Source organism: Miscanthus floridulus, chromosome 6 (genome assembly GCF_019320115.1).
Source record: "Miscanthus floridulus cultivar M001 chromosome 6, ASM1932011v1, whole genome shotgun sequence".
Classification (NCBI taxonomy): Eukaryota; Viridiplantae; Streptophyta; class Magnoliopsida; order Poales; family Poaceae; genus Miscanthus; species Miscanthus floridulus.
In genome coordinates, this window is record NC_089585.1 from 8100634 (window position 1) to 8117515 (window position 16882).

Sequence of the window (16882 nt, forward strand, 5' to 3'; positions counted from 1 at the left end):
GGAGTAGGGTACTTAGGCTTTGGGGAATATATGTCATTAAGGTTTAAGGGTATTATAGAACGAATATGATTTTTTTTCTGAAACAAAACCCAGCAACATCATATTTTTAGGGCAAAAATTGCAGTTCATATAAAGGTAAAACCAGTTCGTATTTAGGGCAAAATCGTGCATTAGAACTGCAATCACTACATACTATATTGACAGGATTAGGACAATTTGTTGAGCATCACTTACCCGTGACTTGTCCTCCCTTTTGTACAGTCGAACCGAGAAGTAGATCGCGAGGGAGATGGCGAGGGCAAGAGAAGCAGATTGTCGTCGATGTCAGGTGGCCATGGTGACGGCACCAGACTTGGCGTCGGCAGCTTGGAGTAGCAGATCGCTGCTGACGTCAAATGGATCTTCAACAGGAGTATGGTACTTAGTTTTTTTCTGAAATAAAACCCATATTCTTTCCAAAGTAAATCATGATTAACACAATTTTCTGTTCTTGGAGCCAAATGCATGGTTCTATTATTAGTTCATATAAAGGTTAAATCGTGCATTAGATCTGCAATCACTACAGACTATAATAGACAGGATTAGGGCAAATTTTTTAGCATCACTTACCCATGACTTGTCGTGCCCTGTGTACAGTCTGACCAAGGAGCAAATCGTGAGGGAGACGACGAGTGCAGGAGAAGCAGATTGCCGTCGATGTCGGGTGGCCACGGCGGTGGCAACAGACAGGCGTCGTGTGATTGGGAAGCATATTGAGAGGGAGGCGGAGGGAAGGAGAAGTAGATTACCGTCTGTTGATGCAAAAGTGTATCTGCAAACACAAAGGGCTAATACCCGAATTGATATCCAAGGCGTGCCAGTCGATTTGACCTGTTAATCGACAAGGATGAAGATACGAGCACTTTGGTCCTGACAACAGCGATACGCCCGGAAGTCACAGCCAAGAGGTACTCATGCGGAACTCGAGGATCGCCGAAGGTCGCACTGAAGCGATGCAGCTCGCCGAATCAATGAGAACTCGTAAAGAGAAAATAATGCAAATTGACGAAGTCGCCGAAAAGTAAGTAGATGCAAATGGGAGTAAAAATTGGTTTTGATATTGATTGATATATCTAATTACATTGCCCCTCACTCCATATTTATACCCTGATCTAAAGAGACACAACCAAACACAACTAGGACACCAAGCCCATATCTAAGGAAACACGTGACTCTTACATGAATCATACTCTAACAAATATAGAAAAGGAAATCAACTCCTATCTATTTCCCTGTCCGCCTCAATTACGATGGAAATCTCACCGTCCTCCTTCCCATCGGCATACCCCCTGTTTCATCGGCAATAGTCTTCAAGTCTTCCCTCATCAGCATACTCCTTGTTTCATCGGCAGTAGTCCTCAAGTCTTCCTTCATCGGCATACTCCCTGTTTCATCGGCAGTAGTCTTCAAGCCTCCCTTCATCGGCATCACCAGCTATCGGCAACCATCTTTACAAGCTGGCTTTCATTGGCTATCAAAGTATACAGTAACTTTCCCCTTGCCGATTAGTCCACTCCGATCATTTTAACACGTGCAAAAAACGGTGTCAACACATGCCCCCCAATTTCGGAGTATAAAACCATTAATGCTCCGAAATTTACTCCAGATTACCGTAACTCATTCTCCAAGCCAAAACCTGATCTGTTATCAAATCCAATCAAATCTAATCCTGATTCACGCACTTCAGTAAATATCGCACAATCGCCAACCACTCTTGCCTTGATTATGGTTAAGATACCGAAACAATAACCCATCGGCAAGATCTTAACATGATAATGCTGTCATTTTCAGAATTAAAATATCCTGTACCGATATCTCTTCCAAGTCATGATTACTTGCCATCAACCCATCTGTACAATCCCCTGATTATCGTGCGAACAGTTACCATATCCATCTGAACCACTTCGACCTACATGCGCGTGGCATAGAGATAAGTCCAAAATACCCCTACTCCAAGCGGCTTATAAATAGATTCCTCCAGAATACTCGTCTTCTACCCTCAGACTCCAATCTTTGACATTTTCTCTTTCCGGCGGCGACTCCGACGAACCACTGCACGACCTCAACCAACAAGAACCCTTCTCCAGCGTTACCTCAAGTCTCCGGCTCGAGCCCTCATCTTCCTCAAGATAATGGCAATCAACTTCGACGTCCCCACGGTTCGCTTCACTTCCATTACCTTTACTTTGATTCCCCTAGTTTTTGCAAATCCATACAGTTGGTGATTTTTCCTTTCTTTTGTTCTCCGGATCCTTCAAACTTAGGAACTGCGCAACAAATTAGTTATTCCAACCGATCAGCCGCATGTCCAATGCCTAGGACCAATGGGCAACCCAGATCCAACCGATCTGATTAATGCAGAGGTTAACAGAATCCCTTTTAGAGCCCAAAATTTCTCTCTGAATTTATGGAAAGACACATTCTGATCTTGGCCCAAAACCACCAAAGGGTGGAAAGATTGGTACTTGAGGGTTAATAGATCGATGCAAGTATACTGGGCAGAACGGAAGTTAGACCAATGCATTAGGTTATCTATTGCCGATATGCAGAAGAATGAATCGATGATGATTGCAGCTGCTTACTTCTGGTCAGACACAACAAACACTTTTATGTTTGGACATGGCCCAGCTACTCCTACACTTGCCGATGTCCACATGCTCACTGGCTTGGATATTTCAACTGCCGATGAAGGCTCCATTTATGGTAGAAAATCTGAATATAGGGTGAATACCCGCAACATCGGCGGTTGAACGGGATACATTCAAGAATACCAGAAGACTGGGACACTTAACCAGAGGGAACATGCCACATTCTTGAATATGTGGTTAGAAAAAATTATCTTCTATGGTCGATCAGTAGGACCAACCAACGCCTTCCTCCCCGCAGCTGAACTTTTGGCTAATGGTGTAAGGTTTCCTCTTGGCCGATACCTTCTGAGCTCCACTTATCATCTTCTTCATCAAGTGTCTCAGAAACTTCTGCTTAGCGAACCCATCGGCAACCTAGGAGGCCCGTGGTGGTTTATCAACATGTGGCTGAATACCCATATGCACAAACGTTTGCAATGGGACTTTTTTGCCCAACAATTCCCACGAGAAATTGCTGAAGACCATGTGCTTGGGGATGATGAATCGGCAACACGCTCACCCCTCAATTTTGGTGAAGCCATAATTGTCCTTCCTAGAACAGAGGCCAATAAAGACCAGATCGGCAGATTCTTCCAAAACTTCTACAATGGTCTTTCTCGTGATCATAGGGCCTGGGTACCTTATATTGACGAGGAAAACAGATTTCCCCTTCTTTTCAACTTTGCCGATGACACCCTGAATCAGGATAAGGAACTCATGATGGCCATCATTACTCCCAGGGCAATTCCAGTAAATACATTTGGTAGCGGGAAAAACACCAACATTTCATATGAATTTTACAACCCATCGGCAGTATCTCGTCAATTGGCTTTTGGGCAACTGCCAATCAAACTTTGCTTTGCCGATGTGATCAAACCCAGGGAAACAATCACCTGTGGAACAGATTGGAACAAGGTAGTACAACTCTCCCCCGATACTGATACCATAGATGTTGATATATCCACCTGGACGCCAGTATCCTTCATCACCGAGTCATACAAGCAATGGTGGTGAGAGTGGAAGGAATAACTGTTTGCAACTTCTGCTCACACATATCGGCACATGATCGACCCTGAATATGCCATCCCTGACGACGCAGTAAGTTTCTTTTAACTCCTTTTTGCTTTTTCCCTACATATATCAGTAACTGACTCTCTTATGACAGGTTAACAACACAGCACCATCGGTGAGCAAAAGTGGGAAACCCTTCGATCTTCAGCCTATTTCTCCGATATCACCGATCGGCTACAACGCCCCCACCTTAACTGCTTTGACCCACCAGAAGATCCGTACCAAGACCATCACCTCTAAGTCCAAATTGGCTACAGCTAGGGCCACTCCATCGGCTGCTGCTACAACCTTGGTCAAGGCATTCAAGGTAACAACCTTGTTTATTTCTACTTATACCGATTACAAACTGTATTAACATTAATCATTAGGGGGTAAGAGCTGCCACTAGATCGTCATCGGCAATTCCTCCGATATCAAGCACCACTTCTTTTGACAAACCTTCAGAGGTATTCTCTTGACTTCTCATTTTATCCATTAAATATCATACCTTACACTTGTTTTGTAGCAACAATTGGGTACATCGGCAAACATACCAGACGTCCAAGCTTCACAACCAACAAGTGCCGATGCCCCCCAGCCAATCGTTGCCGATGCCCAAGCAAAGCGCAAAGCTTTAACAGATGCCGAGGCACAGCTAAAACGACAAAGGTCCATGCCGATCCCTACATCTGCCCCAATGTCATCGGTCATCATACCTCAAGAGCCAACCACTGATGAAGTCACAGAGGACATCCCATCGGCAAGCTTAGCTGATCCCTCACACGGCACACTCCAGGTTGTTTCTTCCAATCAAGCATAGGAAATTGCCTTGAAACAGGTAAACCGATTAATCTAGCTGATTTACAATATTCATACTTATCCTTAACCGACCTCCTTTTCTTTCTCTCAGGAACAAGACTCCCCAAACAGCCTATTCTCCTTCGCTATTGACATCTCTGACGATGATGGAGAGGAAACAAGTTCTTCCCTTGCACTGGGAACAATATCGGCAGAAACTAAGTCCAGGTTGGAAGCTCTCCTGAACTTGCTACAGCAGGATACCGCCCAACTGGTAGATGACTCGGACCCCGCAAAGGCAATTTTCAAAACAATCCGTGGCCAGGTCCCTGCCGATGTTGAAGAAGTACTCTTCCCAGCAGCCCATTTAGAGAGTTGCCAACTACAATATCAACAGGCTGCCCAACGTATTGCCGATAGAGCAGCTCAGGCTTAACTCAAAGAAGAGATGCTACAACTGAAACAAATTGCCGATGAGAAGCACAAGGGCATCGGCAACTTGCAGACTTCGGGTGCTGAACTTAAGCAGAAAATCTTGGATTTATCAGCAAGGAAGATGGCTCTATTGGCTGAATTGAAGGAAATCGATGCAGCCTTAACTCATGCTCAACAAGAAGAAAGCCAGCTACCCAATGCCATCAAAACCCTTCAGCAAGAAAGAGATATCCAGGCTCACAAAACTTTGGCCATGAAGAAAAAACTCAAGCCTGTGGAGGGTACTGCCGATGACGATATCAAAGAAATGGAGGAAGCCGAGCAGATTCGCCTGCGTGCGATATTAGCTATCCAATCCTTGTTGAACTTGTAATCTTGTTTATTGTATTGGCACTTTATGAGACATTGACATCCTTGCATAATTCTAGCCGATAGGACTGTTATCGGCACTTATACTTTTATGCATCTATCCAGATACTAGGGTAATATTTCTTTAAATATTTTTCATTTAATGCTCTAGGAAACACAACCCCTTCGAGGGTTTCTAGAATATATGCGTTACCAGAAACAGACTGATTTATCCGATATGGACCTTCCCAATTAGGAGACCACTTTCCAAACTTTGAACTTTTAGTCCCAATTGGTAAAACCAATTTCCAGACCAGATCTCCATCGGCAAACTCCTTTATCTTCACCTTCTTGTCATACCATCTGGCTACTCTTTTCTTATTTTCTTCGATGCTAACTAAAGCCCTTAACCGATGACCCGCCACATCTTCCAACTCATCTTTCATAAGAGTATTATAATCATCGGCTGTCAGCTGATCTTGAGAACGTATTCGCCTAGAGCCAACTTTAATTTCCTAAGGCAATACTGCATCGTGTCCATATACTAACTGATAAGGCGTTACTTTGGTTGTACCATGACATGACATCCGATATGACCACAAGGCTTCATTTAATACTGTATGCCATCTCCTAGGATTTTCTTCAATTTTGCGCTTAATGAGTTTGATGATCCCTTTGTTAGAAGCCTCAGCTTGACCATTAGCTTGAGCATAATATGGAGAAGAATTTAAAACTTTAATTCCCATACCTACAGCAAACTCATCAAATTCTCCTGACGTAAACATAGTGCCCTGATCGGTAGTGATAGTCTGAGGAATACCAAATCGGTAAACAATATGCTCTTTCATAAAATCAATCATATTAACCGATGTCACCTTTTTCAAAGGAATTGCCTCAACCCATTTTGTGAAATAATCGGTAGCAACCAGAATAAATTTATGTCCCTTACTCGATAGCGGATAAATCTGACCAATGAGATCAATAGCCCATCCCCGGAACGGCCACGGTTTGATTATAGGGTTCATAGCCGATGCAGGCGCTCTTTGAATATTACCAAACTTTTGACATCCCTGACATCCTTTAAAATATTTAAAACAATCTTCAAGAATAGTCGGCCAATAGTATCCATTCCTTCTGATCATCCACTTCATCTTGAAAGCCGATTGATGCGCACCACACACTCCTTCATGAATTTCACCCATCAAAGTTTTCGATTCATCACTGTCAACACATCTGAGTAAAACTCCATCTATAGTTCGATAATATAATTCATCATCGAGGAGCACATACTTAGTAGCTTGGAACCTTATACGTCTCTCAACCTTTCTATATGGATCCTTTAAATAATCGACAACCTCCTTCCTCCAGTCATCGGTATCAACTGCCGATGTTAGCACTTCCTGAATAGGCTGATACCCTAAAGCATGCTGAGCTAGTCGATTAGCTTCCTCATTATGCAACCGAGAGATATGTTCAAGACGAAAATCTCTAAATCCTTTCAACAATTGCAAACATCTTTTATAATACGAAATCAAAGCTTCACTTCGGCATTCATAAATTCCAGCCAATTGATTTATAACTAGCATAGAATCACCAAAGATTTCAACAGCATCGGCACGTATCTCCTTCAGTAATTCTAACCCTTTTTATCAAGGCTTGGTATTCAGCCTGATTGTTTATCGATGTAGCAACAATCGGCAATGAAAACTCATATTTCCTTCCTTGAGGTGAAATCATCACAATGCCGATACCTGCTCCTTCACCGCATGTGGAACCATCAAAGAAAAGTGTCCAAGGGGCAATCTCTAGAGAGTCCACTGTATTACAATGCTGAGTAACGAAATCAGCCATAACTTGCCCCTTAACTGCCTTGGTCGATTCGTAACGTAGTTCAAATTCTGATAATGCTAAAATCCACTTGCCGATTCTACCACTTAATATCGGCATTGACAGCATGTACTTGACTACGTCGTCTTTGCATATGACCGTACATTCGGCAGATAACAAATAATGTCTTAATTTGATACAAGAAAAGTATAAACATAGACATAATTTTTCGACGGCCGAATACCATATCTCAGCATCCACTAATCTTCTGCTCAGATAATAAATAACACGTTCTTTCCCTTCAAATTCTTGAATAAGAGCTGAACCAATAACAGTATCATCAGCTGACAAATACAACCTGAAAGGCTTTCCATGTTGAGGTGGAACTAGCACTGGAGGATTTGTTAAATATTTCTTAATTTCATCGAGGGTTAACTGCTGCTCAGCTCCCCATACAAATTCCTGATCGGCCTTCAATTTAAGTAATGGACTGAAAGCCTTGATCTTACCCGACAGATTAGATATGAATCTTCTAATGAAATTAATCTTACCGATCAAAGATTGCAATTCAGTCTTATTGGCAGGAGCAACCACCTTGTTAATTGCATCAATAGACTTCCTACTGATTTCGATGCCCCGCTGATGCACCATAAAACCCAAGAATTGACCTGCCGATACACCAAATGCATATTTATTAGGATTCATCTTCAATCCATGCTTCTTTGTACACTCCAGTATCTTTCGTAGATCGGCTAGATGTTTTGTGATATCTCCAGACTTAATCACCACATCATCAATGTAGATCTCCACTAATGTGCCGATGTATTCATAAAAAATAAAGTTCATAGCTCTCTGATAAGTAGCACCGGCATTTTTCAAGCCAAACGTCATGACTACCCACTCAAACAACCCTACATGACCTGGACATCTGAAAGCAGTCTTGAGAATATCTTCTTCAGCCATGAATATTTGATTGTAGCCTGCATTACCATCTATAAAGCTGATAATTTAATGTCCGGCTGCAGCATCAATCAATAAATCAGCAATCGGCATTGGATAGCCATCCATCGGTGTGGCTTTGTTGAGATTCCTGAAATCAATATAAACATGAAGTTTTCCATTTTTCTTATAAACAGGAACCACATTAGAGATCCACTCTGCATATCGACACTGCCGAATAAACTTTGCCTCAATTAATTTAGTTATTTCGGCCTTAATATCAGGAAGTATATTAGGGTTGCATCGGCGCGCTGGCTGCTGATGTGGCCGAAATCCAGATTTGATAGGTAACCGATGTTCAACTACCGATCGGTCTAATCCAGGCATCTCAGTATAATCCCAAGCAAAACAATCTTTATACTCCTTTAACACATCAATTATTTGCTACTTACACTTGGAATCTAACTTAGCACTAATAAAAGTAGGTCTTGGCCTATCACCATCACCGATATCTACTTCTACTAAATCATCTGCCGATGTGAACCCTTGACCTAATTTTCCATCATCGGCAAACCTATCAATTAAAATTCTTCTTCAGAACCGACTGCTTGGATCGGTGGAATTTCATAATCAGCAACTCTAAGGAACTCTTTTTCCCAAGCTTCTCCTGATATGCATTTAGTTCGCTCATAAGTATCTGATTCTGCCGATGCGATGATATAAGAAGAATCACCAGGGACAACCTCAATCTTATCCCCAATCCACTGTACGAGGTATTGATGCATTGTAGAAGGAACACAACAATTAACATGAATCCAATCCCTCCCTAGAAGCAGATTATATGCACCCTTGCCGTTAATAACAAAGAACATCGTCGGCAAGGTTTTGCTACCGATGGTCAATTCAACGCATACTGCCCCTTTAGACGGTGACACATTGCCTTCAAAATCTTTCAGCATCATATCGGTTTTGGTCAAGTCTTGATCTCCCTTACCAAGTTTCCAATACATCACATAAGGCATAATATTAATCGCAGCCCCTCCATCAATAAGTACCTTAGACACAGGCTACCCATCAACTCTGCCCTTCACAAACAAAGCCTTAAGATGCTGTCTCTCGTCATCGGTAGGTTTCTCAAAAACAGCCATCATTGGATCTAGTGTCAACTGAGCTACTTGATCAGAGAGAACAACTTCTTCCTCATTATCAGATAGTGCCAAAAATTCCATCGGCAACATGAATACCATATTAACATCTGCCGATGGACCCTTATTTTTGTGTTTTACCTGCCACTGCTGATGACCGGACCTCTCATTAGAGGAATTTTCCTCTTGGTATAAATCCTCCTGACGCTCACGTTGCATCCTCCTTCTCTGTGTCTTTGTTAGACCCTCCGGGCACCATCGAGGAAACTTGGTTTTCCAAACCGGCTGATAACAGGTCCTAGTCGATTCTACACGGCGTATATTAGGGTCCCTGTAGAATATTTCCTCATCGGGAACTCTTGCATTTGCCATTTCCTCAAGCTCCTCTTAATTCCTTGGAAAATATCCAGCGCGTTTACCAAGCCTTTCATGTACACTAAGTCTGCACCCCAGCCGATCATGCACTGATGCTCTGCTTCTGATCGGCTCATTGATAAATAAACCCTGATTGCCAGGTTGAAATCTTCTTTCTGACCGATTGACCCCATAATAATCATTGCACTTAGGGCAATTTTCAACAGTTGGCAATTTAATACCTTCTTCCCAGCAATGGATAAAAAACGGGCACCTCCAATGATCTTTATGCCGATGCCACTCTTCCCGACGTCTTTCTTCTTCCTGTTGTCGATATCGACCATTACGCTGACGTCAACCCTCCTGCTGCCTTCGATGAGTAATCACAATGCTAGGTCGAGGAGGTTTTTTGGAACTACTGCTTTCTCCCAGCAAACCCTTACTTTTTGCATCATCGGTAGTTATCCGATGTTGGGGATCCACTGATGCGTTTTTCTCAGCAGCCTCGGACGTCAATACCTTGGTCTTCCCTTTGGCCTCCAACGTATTTGCTGGAAAAGGGTGTTGATCAATTTTCATCGGCCTTTGGGCATTGGAAGTACCAAACTTAATTCTCCCAGATTCAATAGCCGATTGTAACTGTTGCCTGAACACCTTGCACTCATTTGTACTGTGTGAAGTTGCATTGTGCCATTTGCAGTACTCTTCTGCTGATGGGATCACATGATTAGGTGACAGCTTAATTTGGCCCTCTTGAAGCAGAAGATCAAATATTTTGTCAGCCTTGGTGATATCAAAGGTAAACTTTTCTGGCTCTTTTTGACCAAAGGGACAAGATATCGGCTTTTTATTCTTAACCCACTCAGCTAAGCCGATAACTGGTTCTTCATCAGAATCAGAATCTCCTACTTCTTCAACAAATGATACCTTTTTACTCCAATTCGTTTTAGGTTCAAAAACCCTAGTATCTTGATCAGAGATCCTTTGCACAAGATGACTGAGGCTTTCAAACTCCTGAGAAGCATATCTATCTTTAAGATGTGGCAATAACCCTTGGAAAGCCAGATCGGCAAGCTGCCGATCATCCAGCACCAGACTGTAGCACTTATTTTTTACATCTCGTAGTCTTTGCACAAAGCTCTCTACCGATTCATCATTGCGCTGTCTCAACCTTACTAAATCGGTAAGCTTCTTTTCATGGATTCCAGCAAAGAAATACTTATGAAATTGTTTTTCTAGATCAGCCCAGGTAATAATAGAATTTGGTGGTAATGAAATGAACCACGTAAACGCCGATCCAGACAAAGATGATGAAAACAATCGAACTCTTAATTCATCTCTGCTAGCTGCCTCTCCACATTGAATAATGAAGCGATTGACGTGTTCCATTGTTGATGTATCATCCTGCCCGGAGAATTTAGTGAAATCTGGTACCTTGTACCGATTTGGGAGAGGAATTAAATCATATGCAGGAGGATATGGAGTCCGATAAGAATAGGTATTGACCTTGGGCTTTATCCCAAACTGATCCTTCATAATTTCTGCTATCCTATCGGCTCAAAAAGCATCAGCTTCTTGCTGACGAACTGGCTGAATTTGTACAGGAGGTACCTGCTGATATCCTTCCACATATCTTTGTGGCCCACGATCTCCAGCAATCGGCATATTTGCCGTTACTTGTGGTCCATTAACCTGTTGGAAAGGATTCATCGGCTGAGCTGCCGATGCTTGATTCTGGACACCAGCTTGCATATAACCTTGTTGAATCCCTGCAATCTGTTGATTTTGCTGAACTGTATGTTGAACAGGTAACTGTCCTGACCAACCATTATTAGAACCCATCGGTACAAAACTTACCGATGGCTGGTAATTTGCTGACATTGTTGGATAATTATAACCAGCTTGAGGCATAAACTGAACCCCAGTTTGACTCATAACAGGGGCTTTCTACTGCATCGGCAGTAAGCTTGTCGATGGATTTGAACTGGGCATTTGAACCAAAGGCATCTGGAAACCCCCTGGAGTTGGTTGTACAGTAGTTGCTGTGACATATTGAGGCACTTGGGCCATCGGCGAAACAGCCGATGGTATAGGAGCTTTTCCTACTGCATCAAACACTTGAGGTAATCCAGGATTGAAAGCAGATGACTCCGGAGGCATACCATATCCCCACCAATTAGTAGGAATCTGGCTATTCTGAGACACATGGCCTGACATAGCTGATGCCGATAGATCTGTACTAAGCTGAATTCGTCCTCCTGGTAGTACCGGATCTGATCGTATCGGTGTAGATTGAATATTAGGTAAGCCTGCCGATACTGGAGAAAAAGTAACTTCTGTACCCACAACGGTCGAGGGAGCCGATGGAGTATTGACAGATGTCGGCTCTGGTTGGTGATAGGCAGGCCCAACATAATGCGGTGACGCTTGTCCTTCCTTGAGAGTTCGAACCACAACATTATAAACAGTATTGGACAACACATTGGAATGATTAATCAAAGCATGATTTACTGCAGAATTAACCATCTCTTGAAGTTTACCAGGATTGGAGTCAAAGGTAACCTACCGAGGCAACGGTAAATCTTGCTTCTGGATGACTTGTCCACTCTTGTTCAGGCTAAACGATTTCAGACAAAGCTGCCTGTATTCTTCTACGGCCTTTTCCATAGCCTGCCTCTGTTCTTTCTTAAGATCTTCTTCTGATACCGCGATAATGTTCCCCGCATCGATCTCGGAATTGAACATATTGATCGGATTGATTGGTCCCACCGAGCATGCCAAAAGATGTGTTGATGCAAAAGTGTATCTGCAAACACAAAGGGCTAATACCCGAATCGATATCCAAGGCGTGCCAGTCGATTTGACCTGTTAATCGACAAGGATGAAGATACGAGCACTTTGGTCCTGACAACAGCGATACGCCCGGAAGTCACGACCAAGAGGTACTCACGCGGAACTCGAGGATCGCCGAAGGTCGCACTGAAGCGATGCAGCTCGCCGAATCAATGAGAACTCGTAAAGAGAAAATAATGCAAATTGACGAAGTCGCCGAAAAGTAAGTAGATGCAAATGGGAGTAAAAATTGGTTTTGATATTGATTGATATATCTAATTACATTGCCCCTCACTCCATATTTATACCCTGATCTAAAGAGACACAACCAAACATAACTAGGACACCAAGCCCATATCTAAGGAAACACGTGACTCTTACATGAATCATACTCTAACAAATATAGAAAAGGAAATCAACTCCTATCTATTTCCCTGTCCGCCTCAATTACGATGGAAATCTCACCGTCCTCCTTCCCATCGGCATATCCCCTGTTTCATCGGCAATAGTCTTCAAGTCTTCCCTCATCAGCATACTCCTTGTTTCATCGGCAGTAGTCCTCAAGTCTTCCTTCATCGGCATACTCCCTGTTTCATCGGCAGTAGTCTTCAAGCCTCCCTTCATCGGCATCACCAGCTATCGGCAACCATCTTTACAAGCTGGCTTTCATCGGCTATCAAAGTATACAGTAACTTTCCCCTTGCCGATTAGTCCACTCCGATCATTTTAACACGTGCAAAAAACGGTGTCAACACCGTCGATGTTAGGTGGCCACGGCGATGGCACCAGACTGGCGTCTTGTGACCGGGAAGCAGATCACGAGGGAGGCGGCGAGGTAAGGAGAAGCATATTACCGTCAATGTCAGGTGGCCGCGGCGACGGACGGGCTTTTGCGGCTTGGAGTAGCAGATCGCTGCAGACGTCAAGTGGCCACGGGGCGATCTGTTGATGTCAAGTGGCCACGGGCCGTCGGAGGATTGGGGTAGCAGATCGTAGCTGACGTCGCGGTGCCACGGTGACGGCACCAGACTTCACGGCGGCGGCGGTGGCTTGGAGGAGATCGATGTCGACGTCTAAGTCGAGTGGTCACGACGATGACAGTTTTTATTTCCATGCGTGCTGGGCTAATAGCAATCGCATGAGACTAGGCGTTGATTGTTTGCTTCCTTTTTCTGCGAGACGTGTATTCTGGGCGCTGGCTTATTTTTTGGAACGCATTGCGGGGTGTGTTTCCCTGGTTGTTTGTTTCCTTTTTTTTTTTGGCTAGACGTGGTTTTCGGTTTGTTTTGGAAAGAATGGACTGCGCGGTGTTTTGCCATGCGATTTGTAGTTCGCAGGCACACGGTTGTTCCCTGGTGAGTCATGGATCGTAGGCACGCGGTGAAAGTAGCTAGGTGCACGAAAATCTTTGCTGCTTTTTAGTCGTAGAGATAGAGATCTGCCCCTATTGGTCTAGCGGGTGGAGGCGGCAGCACCATCAGCGCCGGCGAGGGAAGAGCGGCGCTATTGCCGGCGCGGGTGACGTCAAGTGGACCGGTTGGTAGTGTGACTGCATTCCATTCAGTAGAAGTGTGCGGTGGAGCAGCGGGAGGTGGGCAGACCCAACTCACAAGAGGCATTGGAAACAGTGGGCCTCGTGCCCCCTAACCCAAACGAAGAAAAAAAACTATTTTAAAAGAATAATTTATTTTATTGAAATATAGTTTATGTAATACTATACGTGACCTGATAACTATGCCTGACTACAGTTATTCCCTCACTAGGCAGGTCTTCTCATGTTGGGAAATGAGGCAGCTAGGCTAGCCGATTAGTTCAATGGACTGCTTTGGTGTTAGGAGCCTCTAGAAATCATCTAGGCCATAATTTGTAACAAAACAATTAAATTAATATAATGTTGTTTTTCTTCAGAAAACAAAGAGAAGCAAAGAAAAAGTAGAACCAGGCCAAATTTGGTCAAAGAAAACTTGACTCCATTGGCCTAAAAAAAAGAGTGTAACATAGGGTTTCGTGCTAGTCAAACTTTCTTAAATATAACTAGGTTTGTAGAAAATTGTAGCAATGTTTGTATCTTCAAAAAAGTTTATTATAAAAAAAATATTCACTGGTTAATCTAATGACACTAATATGTACCATAAATATTAATATTCTCTACATATTTGGTTGAAGTTAAAAATGCTTTTTCTGAAATAGAGGGAGTAATGCCATGCCTTAAGATGCAAATCATGATACAACGTTTCCGATAGCTAAACTTGTAGTGTTAAATTTTGAAACTAGAAAACTCCGCATTCATAGATTAAATAAACCTTTTCGTTCAAAAAAATAGATAAGCCAGTACTTTCATGCCCTACAACAATACTCCTTACATGTTTTTATTTACATGTCGTATTAGATTTGTCCTAAGTCAAATATTTATATCTTTGACCATTGATTCTAAAAAAATGATATAGATTCACTATAAAAAAATATTTTCATAATATATAATTCATGGGGTGTAAAACCATAAGGATTTTCTAAAATGAGTGTTCAAAGATAGTAATGTTCGACTTAGGTATTCCAAGAGACCTGAATCCTCCACAGGTCACATGAAAATCCATCATCGAAAGGAAACTTTAAAAGTCTCGTTAGTAATTTTGTACAGTACGGTTTTGAGATTTTCAGGAAGGATGTAGCAGACTATGTCGATGCTCGGTTGTATCAGTTTTACCGGTGCATTTTCACCGACCCGCCCTCACCACGCTCGACGCAGGTCGCCGGAGGCGCGCTCGCATCCCACGCGGCAGGGTACCGGAGCGGCGGATCCGAGACGCCCTCTGCGTTGCTCACGAGGGTTGACGCGGCGCCGCCCAGGACCATGGAAGATTTGCGGCCGCGCCCCGCCGTGACCCGTGACGCCAGGTGGTCAGCAGGTTCGCCACTTGCAGAAGGGACGACCTGAAGGCCATGCCATGGTCGTCAGCAGCGAACTTGCGATGTTACACGTCAGGAGAGAACTTGTGCAGGAACAGCTCCATCGACGACACACCGCCTGAATACGCGAACGTGCGCTGCGTGCATGTCCGTCGCCATGGAATGCGGACTCGTCAAGTTATACGAGGTGATTATCGATGAAAGGAAAGAGGCTACCTTGTGGACGGTGATTGAAGGATCATGAAAATCTCCGATTCTATTAGGCGGGACCGAACGGCATCGGAACTGCTAAAGAAAGAAAGATCGGATGTGGCAACGAACGCAAAGGGCGCGCGCGCACCACGGAGGTTGGACGAAAGGCGTTGCTATTTTTAACAGAAGAAAGAAAAAAAAAAACAGATCTATTACGTGGTAAAGTCCAAGGAACGTGCAATATTTGCATGCTCGCACGGTTGCACCTAGCTAATTGTACCCCCATATCATCAAACAAAGAAATCCAACCAAAAAAAAAGTGAAGAAAGAAAACAAAAATCACACACTTGGAAAAACACACAAAACAGTGAAGGCCATGTACAAACGGAGGATAGCCTAGTAGCAGTTTGTAGTCCCATAGGAGAGGGAGAGGGTGGAAGCCGACGACTGCGTCGAGCTCATCGCACGGCATCCACGGCCACGGGTGATCGGACGGCCCGAACTCTCCACCCACAGCGGCGCCAGCTCGTCGAACACCAGCTCGGCGGCCACCTCTACGGCCTGCGCCGGTTGCCGCTCGGGCTGAGGCTCCGGCTCCGGCTCCTCGTGCGCGGCGGCGCCAGCTCGCCGGCCGTCGTCGTCGTCGTCCGCCGGCGCGTCGCGCGATGAGGACGAGGAGGAGCCGCCGCCAGCGGCGGTGGCCTGGACGTCGCGCGGCGCGAGGGAGGCCGGGCGCAGGAGGTGGCGCGCGAGGTCCTGGAAGTTGAGCACGGCGCGCGCGCCCTTGATGCTGAGCGCGGCGACGTCGTGCGCGCGCGCCGCCATCTCCGGGCACGGGAAGGTTCCGAGCCAGATCCGGGACTTCTTGTGGGGCTCCCTGATCTCCGACACCCACTTGCCCCACGCGCGTCGCATGCGGACACCGCGGTACGCCGGGGCGGAGCTAGAGCCGCCGTCGTTTGAGCGCGGGCGCGGGCGCTTCTTGCCGTTGACAGCAGCTGCGGCGGCGGCGTCAGAGCAGGGCGCCGCGCGCGGGCTGGTGGACGTGCGAAAATATTCACCACTGGTGGACGTGTAGGATCGGAGCTGAGCTCGCTCATTGCCATATAGGGAGTACTACACCGCACCGAGCTAGCTTAGTCCTAGCCGATCGATCGTCCGCGATGCTCCCGCACGAGCTGGAGTCGTCGATCGTGTATGTATGTATGCATGAATGTATGATCGAGCAAGAGATGGAGACAGAGAGAACAGATGTGGTGCAATGGTAGCCAGCTAGGTAGCTGTATGTAGAGAGAGGACGGACACGGACGGCGGGACAATGGAGGGAGGAGAGGAAGAGGAGACACGACAGGGAGACCCGCGACGCGTCAGGTGTGCGAGGGATCGTTC

At 44.8% G+C, this 16882-nt stretch overlaps 1 pseudogene; it reads right to left on the minus strand.

Annotated features, from left to right (window-relative positions):
- Nucleotides 1–324: 324 nt before the first annotated feature.
- On the minus strand, nt 325–16599 carry LOC136460172 (uncharacterized; annotated as a pseudogene).
- Between the last annotated feature and the right edge of the window lie 283 nt (nt 16600–16882).